We start from the raw sequence: 11,823 nt of genomic DNA on the forward strand, positions 1-11,823 counted from the left end.
CCCCACCTCACACCCGTTTCGGGGTTCAAGCGGCGAAAAAGGTGCCCACCTCGCCCCGACTAACCCGATAAAGATGCATCCCCCCAGGCTCCCGGATGACCAGGCAGCCCCTAAGGGTACGACCAATGAACTCAGCCTCTCTTCTCCGGCGGCCACTTGCCGGGGTTGGGGGGATGGTGGGGGTGGGGGAGGTAGGGGGGAAGTGGGGAGGAGAGGACAATGGGGAGTGACTGCTAATGGGTACAGAGTTTTTTTTGGGGGGTGATGAAAATGTTCTAAAATTATTATAGTGATGTGAACAGAGTAAAAACAACTGAACTGTATGCTTTAAATGGGTGAATAAATTATATCTCAATAAGGCTGTTATAAAACAAAACAAAAAAGATCAAAACATCTGCAATGGTGAAGAACATTAGACAGGTGCATGATCTGAACAGGCAGACCAGTATGGAAGTTATAAAGTAATTCAGGTGAGAGACAGTGGCCTGAACTAGGGTAGTGGGACTAGGAAGAAATGGGAGGAAAAGGAAGCAATACGTGATTACAGATAGGGGGGAGAAGACAGGGAGTCAATACTCCCCAGAGTTTCTAGCTTGAATAATTGAGTAGCATTTACTGAAACCCGAAAACACAGAAAGACGCGTTTGGGTTAAGGGAAATTCACTGCATTTTTAAGTTTAATTATATTTACAAAGATTGTATAAGTACTTGGAGAAGGTTTTGTTTTAAAAGGTAGTAGGCTTTCCCAGACAGGCATTTGTTTATTCAATTTTTAAATGTAATTTAATGTTAATTCTATTTCTAGATGGAACTGGATATTTAAAGGGAATTAAGTCTGTTCAGGAGCCCTGATGTCACAGTGGTTAAGCGCTCAGCTGCTAAACGAAAGATCGGTGGTTTGAACCCACCAGCTGGTTCATGGGAGAAAGATGTGGCAGTCTGCTTCTGCAAAGATTTACAGCCTTGGAAACCCTACGGGGCAGTTTTACTGGGTTCTATAGGGTCGCTATGAGTTAGAATCAACTCAGTGGCACTGAGTTTGGTTTTTTTGGGAACTCTGTTCACCTTGAATTAATCAACATACATCAAAAGCTATTTTTACAGGAAAGTTACTTTTCTTGTATTTTTATATAAAATTACTGGATTAATGAAAAAACTGGTAAGATTTATGAACTGAATTTAAGGCACAAGGAAAACAAGGTTTTAAATTTTCTAATTTTAATTAATTATTAATTTTAAACACCAGTAACTATAAGGAATTGTATATCACTGACATGTAGCATTAGTGTCTAGAAGTTGAGAAGTTCCAATCTGAGGGCTTCTTTCTGTGAAATAGAAAGTAAGATCACTGGTTCAAGAGATGAAAAGGAAGAACGGGTGGTGAGAGAAGGGGGACAGGAATCCTAGGCATAGGAATAGTAAAAACAATAGCAATGAAGAAAGAATGAGGTGTCAGGAGGGATACAGAAGGTCCACCTGGCACTGTCATATGCCTAGTCTAGAGTGTAGAGAATGTGACTTCACAGAGGCTGGATCTCACCTTTTTCTCTACAACTACTTAGCTGCGTGAGGACTACCTTCTAATTAATGTTGTATGTATTTGGTTACTCTAAGGTGTAAAAAGAACATGTTTCTAGAATTTTTATTTTCAGCCATAACTTAAAGACAGAAATGGGAAAATAGATAAAAAGAGGAAAATCAACTTATATAATCAGAGGTGTAGCCGAAGAGGGGCAGAGGACAGCACTTGCCCCTGGGCGCAAGTCCAAGGGGGTGCTAGATACGGCACGGAATGACATGCCGAGGCGCCACAAATATGAAAAGTGTCAAACTGAGACAGCCAGACAAGAGGCAGGAAAGCATTTCTGCTGATCCGCCTACGTTGCTATCAACATCTATTTTTCTTGAAATTGGGGGAGAGGGACACACAATTTAGCAATTGCCCTTGGGTACTTGGTACCCTCGCTATGCCTCTGTATATAATATACTTAAAGAGGAGTACTTCTGCATTTTAATCCTGACCATGGAAAAAAAATTCTTTCCATAAAAGAAATGTAAAATACAATATCTCATCCAGAAGATAAAAGTATCACTTATTCATTATACTGTGATATCATTTCCGTGTCCTTTTTCCTCTAATCCCTAAGTCAGGATTCTAGACCAGTGTTGTCCAACAGAACTTCTGGCAATGATAGAAATGTACCATAGCTGCACAGTCCAATACAGTAGCCACTGGCCACATGTGGCTATAAAGTCCTTGAAACATGGCTGGTGCAAGTAAGGATGTGAATTTTAATTTATTCAATTTTAATTAATTTAAATAATTCCATGAAGCTAGTGGCTACCATATGTGACAGCACAGTAGACTTTTCTACTAAAGAAAATGAACAAATGTATGGACCAGCTAGGGTGCCCACAAGTCCTAAGTTTATAACATAAATAAAGTAAACAAATACGTGAATTCATTCATCCACTCATTTAGGAATGCATGTAACAACAATGATCCTTGCCCAAGAGCCTTAAGAGAGTTCTAACGCTTTTTAATACAAGAGTTATGAAGTCTAAATAGTGTGGGTGTGGTGGAATAGAGGACAAAGGAACCTATTTCAAAACCTAAGTTCCAAGAGTAACCAGTATACTTAAGAGGAGGAACACATCCTCTTTACAGGGTGTTTATCAGGCATCTTCTAAAGGAAAGGGGTCTGCAAACTACTGCCCAAAGTCTCAATCTGTCCTTGTAAATAAAGTTTTCTTGGGACACAGCCACACCCACATGTTTACATATTGTCCATGGCTGCTTTGGGGCTACAACAGCAGAGCTGAGTAGTGGTAACAGACCATAAAACTTAAAATAATTACTATCTGGCACTTTACAGAAAAAGACTGCAGATCCCTGTTCTAGGCTAAGGGCTGCAAAAGCTGTTTTACCCAGGGTAAGGGACAAGGAGACTCCACAGACCACAATCATCAGCTGAAGAAACAATTCCTGACATATAAACCACTCAGGTTAGAGGAAAAAGTTAAACGTAAAAACTATTTTTAAAAATCTTAAATCCAAGGGCATTTTCTGTTAATTTGTAGCAATGATACGAAACAATAAAATTTCTTACTTATTTGTGAAAAAAATTCTGTTGCATCTTATTTTTAGGAAAGAAGCAATTATAAGAAAAAAAAAACAAAAACAAGCACATATCGGAGATTTATTTAAAATACTGCATTTCCAACTCAATCTATGCTACTCGACAAGAATAACTAACCCATGAAATGACTGCCCAGGAACAAAGTGATAGGCAGGTAATAAATAAATGTGTTGCCAATTCAGAATGATGGCCTTAAGACATTGAATTCCTGAATCATTTTAAAAGTTGTAAAATACATTACACACCCACTCCTCACTTAACAATATGGTTACATTCCAAAGACCAGGTAGTTATGCAAAAATCAGCATTATGCAAAAATTGAGGATTTTTTTTTTTTTCTGTTTTCAGACCATCCATTTGTCTGATATTTTTTTATTTACAAAATATGGTCACAGAAATAATAACAACTAAATTTACTTAGCATATTCCACAGCCAGATGGAATACACAGGAATCAAATAAACTACATCTGTGGAAAGAGAAGATAGAGATGCTCAATATCATCAATCAGAACAAGGCCAGGGGCCGACTGCAGAACACACCATCAATAGCTCATACGCAAGTTCAAGTTGAAGCTGAAGAAAATTAAATCCACAAGAGCCACTGTACAGCCTTCAGTATATTCCACCTGAACTTAGAGACCATCTCAAGAAGAGATTCGACACATTTAACACTAATGACAGAAGACCCGATGGGCTGTGGGAAGACATCAAGGACATCATACACAAAGAAAGAAAAAGGTCATTAAAAAGACAGGGAAAGAAAGAAAAGACCAAAATGGATGTCAGAAGAGACTCTGAAACTTGCTCTTTAACTTACAGTAGCTAAAGCAAATAAAAGAAATGATGAAGTAAAACAGATGAACAGAAGATTTCGAAGGGAGGCTAGAAAAGACAAAGTATTATAATCAAATGTGCAAAGACCTGGACTTAGAACACCAAAAGGAAAGAAGATGCTCAGCACCTTCTCAAGATGAAAGGACTGAAGAAAAAATTCAAGCCTAGAGTTGCAACACTGAAGGATTCTATGGGGAAAATACTGGACGACGCAGGAAGCATCAAAAGAAGATGGAAGGAATGCACGAAGTCACTGTACCAAAAAGAATTGGTCGACATTCAACCATTTCAGGAGGTAGCATATGATCAAGAACCTATGGTACTGAAGGAAGAAGTCCAAGCTGCACTAAAGGCACTGGTGAAAAACAAGGCACCAGGAATTGCCGGAATACCAATTGAGATGTTTCAACAAACAGATGCAAGGCTGGAGGTGCTCACTCAACTATGCCAAGAAATTTGGAAGACAGCTACCTGGCCAATCGACTGGAAGAGATCCATATTTGTTGCCATTCCAAAGAAAGATGATCCAACAGAATGCAGAAATTATTGAACAATATCATTAATAACACACTTAAGTAAAATCTTTCTGAAGATAATTCAAAAGCAGCTGCAGCAGTACATCAACAGGAAACTGCCAGAAATTCAAGCCGGATTCAGAAGAGGACCTGGAACAAGGGATATTATTGCTGATGTCAGAGATGGATCATGACTGAAAGCAGAGAATTCCAGAAAGATGTTTACCTGTGCTTTACTGACTATGCAAAGGCATTCAACTGTGTGGATCAAAACAAATTATGGATACCAATGCGAAGAATGGGAATACCAGTACACTTAATTGTGCTCATGAGGAACCTGTACATAGACCAAGAGGCAGCAGTTCAAACAGAACAAGGGGGATACTGAGTGGTTTAAAGTAAGGAAAGGTATGCATCAGGGTTGTATCCTTTCACCATACTTATTCAATCAATCTCTATGCTGAGCAAATAATCTGAGAAACTGGACTATATAGGAAGAAGAACATGGCATCAGAATTGGAGAAAGACTCGTTAACAACCTTCTGTATGCAGATGACACAACCTTGCTTGCTGAAAGTGAAGAGGACTTGAAGAACTTACTGATGAAGATCAAAGACCACAGCCTTCAGTATGGATTACACCTCAACATAAAGAAAACAAAAATCCTCAAACCGGACCAATAAGCAATATCATGATAAATGGAGAAAAGACTGAAGTTGTCAAGGATTTCATTTTACTTGGATCCATAATCAACACCCATGGAAGCAGCAGTCAAGAAATCAAAAGACACATTGCATTAGGCAAATCTGCTGCAAAAGACCTCTTTGAAGTGTTGAAAAGCAAAGATGTCACCTTGAAGACTAAGGTGCGCCTGACCCAAGCCATGGTATTTTCAATCCCATCATATGCATGCAAAAGCTGGACAATGAATAAGGAAGACCAAAGAAGAACTGACGACTTTGAACTGTGGTGTTGGCATAGAATACCGAATACACCATGGACTGCCAAAAGAACGAACAAATCTGGGAAGAAGTACAACCAGAATGCTCTTTAGAAGGAAAGCAGGCGAGACTACGTCTTACATGCTTTGGACATGTTATCAGGAGGGATCTGTCCCTGGAGAAGGATATCATGTTTAGTAAAATAGAAGGTCAGCAAAAAAGAGGAAGACCCTCAACGAGATGGACTGACACAGTGGCTACGACAATGGGCTCAAAGATAGCAATGACTGTGTGGCGCAGGACCAAGCAGTGCTTTGTTCTGTTGTACACAGGGTTACTATGTGTCAGAACCAACCTGACGTCACCAACCAACAAGAACAACAATACTGATGTGTTCATCACTGTGACAAGTCCAGTTATGGATTATTCCTCTGAGAAGAAGGCTTGAAGGAGACGAAGTTGGATAAAGCCAGGCTATGTAACTGGAAGGCCCAGGGCTTATCCATGGCTTAACCACTTCACCTTCCTCCTGTGCTAGGTCAGACCTCCCCTCACAGAGCACAGAGCAGCCTCCAGGGCTCCACTCCCACCCCTGCAAGCCCTGCATTCATGATCCCAAGCTTGCTCTGCCCTCCAGGCCTGCAAGTTACTGGGGCTGGGAGCTTTCTGGGAGGCAGAGGCTTCAGGCCCATTTCAGCTCACTTTGGGATGTCATTAAACTTGCACACATTTCTTCTAAGCACCCTATCCGATGTCTCTTTCCTCCCTTCCCACCCCACAGGAGTTTTGAGCTTCAGGGCCTCAGACAGCATAGGTGCTGGGAAATCAGAATAGCTGCCAGCTGGCTGGGTGCTGCCTGCTTGGCCGTGGTCATGGAGGAGGTTGATCCCACAGGGTGGCTGGACTCAGGACCCTGCCAGCAGAAGGGAGTGGAGGGCGCAGGTCAGTGTGGCCCAGCTTCCCAGAGACTGTCCAGAGACCCTTTGTTTCACCATGCCCGCCACCTCATAATGTGCAAAATAGTCAGGTAGTAGATTTTTTACTATTGTCAAAGTCCAAAATGTTGGATAAGGAGATAGTCAGAAAGTGAGGAGCAGGTGTATTATTTCTGAAGTACATGAATATATTGAAGATTTTCTAAAACAAAGTTTGAAACAACCACCACTACAAGTTCTGTTTTCTACAGTACAAAGAATTGGTATCACTGAGCATAGTGTCTTCATCTATAATGGAAAGAACATTCTCACCTTACAAGATTATTGTGAAGATTAAGTAAGGTGTTTGCAAGGTGCAGTACCTGACACAGAGGAGGTACTCAGTTATTAAAGAAATATATATATATATTTATACTTATATTTATATATATTTATATTGTAGTTGTTAGGAGGTTCCATTGAGTCGATTCTGACTCATAGCAACACTATGTACAAGAGAATGAAACACTGCTAGGTCCTGCACCATCCTCACAACTGTCGTTGCTATGTTTGAACCCACTGTTGCAGCCGCTATGTCAACCCATATCGCTCACGGTCTTCCTCTTTTTTTGGTGACCCTCTACTTTACTAAGCATGGTATCCTTCTCCAGGGACTGGTCTCAGGAATCCTGATAACACGTTCAAAGTACGAGAGATGAAGTCTCGCCATCATCGTTTCTAACCAGTAATTTGGCTGTACTTCTTCAAAGACAAATGGGTCCATTTGGATAATTAGGGCTTTACTACCAGTTGCCATCAAGCTGATTCTGACGTATGACGACCCCATGTGTGTAGAGTAGAACTGTGCTCCACAGGGTTTCCAATGGCTGATTTTTCAGAAGTAGATTGTCGGGCCTTTCTTCCAAGGAGCCTCTAAGTGGACTCAAACCTCCAACCTTTCAGTTAGCAGCCAAGTACATTACCCATTTGCACCACCCAGGGACTCCCAAACTGGGGCTTTACTTTGTCAATTATGCAAAACTATATTTTCAGCATGGGAGTGGCATCAAATGTTTTGGTCAAAGCTAGATCTAAGAGGAAACGTCACCAAGTGATTAAGAGTTTCACTCAATTTATGTGCAGCCCTACTACTTACTAGCTGTATTCCTCAGTTTCCTCTCCAAGGAAGTAACAATACCAACTTCATGAAGAAGGTAGGGAGGATTATAGTGACGTAGAGCAGTACTGGCACACTGTGAGCACTCAATAAATGTGGTATTTAAAAAAAATCTATGGCTAGTGCACTGATGGTAGAAACGTAAATTAGTACAACCTTTCTGGGAGCTAATTAAGCAATTCCAATTAAAATTTACAACGTGGCTACTTTTGACCCAGTAATTCCACTTTTAGGAATTTTTCCAACAAAAATATTCACAAGCTTATGTAACAATATTGACAAGTGTGTTTATTAGAGCACTGTTCATAATAACAAAACAGGCTAACCATCCATCACTAGGAAACAGGCTAAATTACAGTACTAACATACCTACTATGGAATACCATGCAATCATTAACAACTAGATTGACTGTGTACACTGATAAGCAAAAATGTCAAAGATAAGTAGTTAAGTGAAAAAAAGTAAGTTGAAGTACAAGATGTAGATCAGAATCACATTTTTTGTTTAAAAAAACAAAAACTATATAATCTCATTTTTGTTAATTAAAAAGAAGATTGAAAGGTATATAGTATAGATGCTTTCCACAGAAAAAATTAGAAAGAATGTGTACTGTCATGGTTTGAATTATGTCCCCCCAAAAATGTGTGTATCAATTTGGCTGGGCCACGATTCCCAGAATTGTGTGGTTGGCCTCCATTTTATGATTATAATTTTATGTTAAAGAGGATTAGTGTGGGATTGTAACACCACCCTTACCCAGGTCGCATCCCTGATCCAATGTAAAGGGAGTTTCCCTGGGGTGTAGCCTGCACCACCTTTTACCTTACAAGAGATAAAAGGAAAGGGAAGCAAGCAGAGAACTGGTAACCTCATACCACCAAGAAAACAGTGCCGGGAGCAGAGTGCATCCTTTGACCTGAGGTTACCGCGCAGAGACGCTCCAAGACCAAGGGAAGATTGATGGCACGGACCTTCCAGAGCCGACAGAGAAAGCATTCCCCTGGAGGTTTGACGCCCTGAATTTGGACTTGTAGCCTACTGGACTGTGAGAGAATAAACTTCTCTTTGTAATGTCATCCACTTGTGATATTCCTATTTTAAAGTAGCATTAGATGACTAAGACATATACCAAACTACTAACACTTACTATTTTGGAAGCCAGATTATGTACTTTTATTTACTAAATTCTAGGTTCCTGTATTATGTAAATTTTTATAATTAGCATATATTACTTTTGTAATTCAAAGAAAGATAATAGTAGAAAGCCCTTTAAAACGAAGTTTTGAAAGACTTTAATATTGTGAAAATTGTTTATGTTACAAATGTTGCTTTAGGAAAAGATATGACACTATATGTGTAATATTACCCCTATTTTGTAATACATATGACTAGAAAAAGAGACTGCAAGAAAAGATACCAAAAAATAAACAGTTGTTTTCTATAAATTCCATAAAGGTAGGGGCTTTGAGTGTTTTGTATTTTTTGAATGAAAAAAATATTTCTAGAAATAACCTATTTCTAAATTTGAAACTTACTAGTACTTCAAATATTTTGTTCCTGATACATGATATTCTGTTTTAACATATTCTCTTAAAGCATCATTCCAAATAAAATTTTCCCAAGTAAACTTGGGATTTCATCAAGGAACAAAATAAGATCACATACTTACTTTGATAAGGCCTTTATTTTGGCCTGGTGCAACTGAACAAGAAAACACAATATTTCTAAGGAAAAGAAATGTACGTCTTTAAATTTAAAAAAAAAAAAAAAAGTTTCATCTATCCACTGAATAAGTGAACATCTGGTCTGTACCTTTAATATTATATCAAATAAATAAATAATAAAGAATTTTGTTTGAATTACCAAAAAAAGGTTTTAAAAAAATTTAAACCCCAAAAATGTCACTACTATTTGACATCTCAATTTAAAGATCTACGAGTCAAACGTCTGCCTAAACAAAGATGTCTAAGAAATATTCATTCTGTGAAACGCTATAGCAATAACATGAAATTACATTAAATCATATCCAGATGATGTCTTTCATAACTAGTCTCATCTAAAGAAAGTAGTTGCTGAAAATAATCTGCCATTTTTCTACAATTTGTATTAACTGAAGGCAAAAAAAAAAAAATACTGTCAACATGGAAATGTACAAGCATAGTATCATTTCCAGAATTTATAAAACATCAAATAATGTTTTTATTCACATTTTACTTTTATGACTCAAGATCTCTTGTATCTTTAAGTTTTTTCATGAAATACATAAAACATATAGACAAATTTTAGAAAATAATAAAGGAACTATGTCCCCATCATCTAGATTTAACAAGTTAACATTTTCCTATATATGCTTCACATCTTTTTTCCCCTAAAGCAATTTTTAAAATCTTACAGATACAGTTAGATCTCTTCCACCTACCTACTTTTTTCTTTCTTTTTTTTCAGTATTTAAAAAGGAGAGACTGGACGTACCAAGCTCTGGGGCTCCTGGATTTTTTCAATCCTATAATAACACGTTTATTATCCTGGCTAAACTCTTCACCAATTCAATGTATAAATTTCAGCATCAGCTACAAAAACTTACTATGGTCATATAAACCTATCTATGCCAAACAACCTTTAAAAAAAAAAAACATTAAAGCCATCCTCAGAAAGATTATGAAATGGATATCTTTATCTTCGCTTATATTATTAGCATTTTGGCTCACAGTTTTTTTTTTTCCCAATGATTCCCCAGCTCTGCACTATCCAAGAAGATACACACCAGCCTCATGTGGCTTTAAAGCACTTGAAATGTGCTAATCCAAATACAGATGTAAATGTAAAATACACACCAGATTTCAAATAGTATGGAAAAAAGAATGTTCATTAATACTTTTTATATTATTTACATGTTGAATGATATTTTGGATGTTAAAAATATATATATTACTTAAATTAATTTCACCTGTTTCTTTTTATCTTTTTTTAATGTAGCTACTAGAAATTTTTTAATTACATATGTAGCTTGTATTTAAGGCTCATATTATATTTCTACTGTACAGTGCTGTCCCAGTTTCATCAAAGCAGCAACAGAAAAAAACTAGAGATTTTGAGCACTGACAGAAAAATACATGATCAACTGATTTTTGACACAGGTGCTAAATCCATTCAGTAGGGAAGGAAAAGTTTCTTCAATAAATGGTCTGAGGAAATTGGATTTCCACATGCTGAAGAATGAATCACAATCCATGCCTCACACCATGCAAAAAAAGCACTTCAAAATGGATCAAACACACAAATGTGAAATCTAAAACCATAAAATTTTTAAAAGAAAATACAGGGGCGTGGCTGTGAGACCTAGTTTTTAACAATGGATTATCAGATATGACAACAAAAGCCGGACAAAAGACAAAACAAACAAATGGAACCTCATAAAAATACTTTTGTTCACCAAAGGCCTTTATCAATCAGTAAAAAGACAACCTACAGACTGGGAGAAATGTTTCAGGAACTATATATCTGATAAAGGTCTAATATCCAAAATACATACAATACTTTTACAACTTAACAATAAAAAGACAACCCAATCAAAAAATGGAAAAAGGACCTAAACAGAGATTTCACCAAAGAGAATATTCAAATGGTCAACATGCACATGAGAAGACTCTGAATTAGCCATTACCCATTGCCTTTGAGTCAATTCTGACTCATAGTAATCCTATAGGACGGAGCAGAACTGTCCCATAGGGTTTCCAAGGCTATAATCTTTATGAAATCAAACTGCCATATCTTTCTCCCACGGAGCAACTGGTAGTTTCAAACCCGCGACCTTTCAGCTAGCAGCCGAGCGTTCAACCACCGCGCCACCAAGGCTCCTTCCATTAGCCATTGCTGTTGTTAGGTACTGGTTCTGACTCATAGCAACCCTACATACAACAGAACGCAACACTGCCCAGTCCTGCGCCATCCTCACAATCATTGTTATGCCTGAGCCCATTGTTGCAGTCACTGTGCCACTCCACCTCCTTCAGGGTCTTCCTCTTTTTCACTGACCCTCTACTTGACCAAGCATGATTTCCCTCTCCAGGTACTGATCCCTCCTGATAACACGTCCAAAGTAAGTGAGACGTAGTCTTGCCATCCCTGCTTCTAAGGAGCATTCTTGTTGTACTTCTTCCAAGACAGATTTGTTCATTCTTTTGGCAGTCCAGGGTATATTCAATATTCTTGGCCAACACCACAATTCAAAGGCATCAATTCTTCTTCAGTCTTCCTTATTCATTGTCCAGCTTTCACATGCATATGAGGCAACTGAAAA

This window comes from Trichechus manatus, unplaced genomic scaffold (assembly GCF_000243295.1).
Source record: "Trichechus manatus latirostris isolate Lorelei unplaced genomic scaffold, TriManLat1.0 scaffold00133, whole genome shotgun sequence".
NCBI classification, from domain to species: domain Eukaryota; kingdom Metazoa; phylum Chordata; class Mammalia; order Sirenia; family Trichechidae; genus Trichechus; species Trichechus manatus.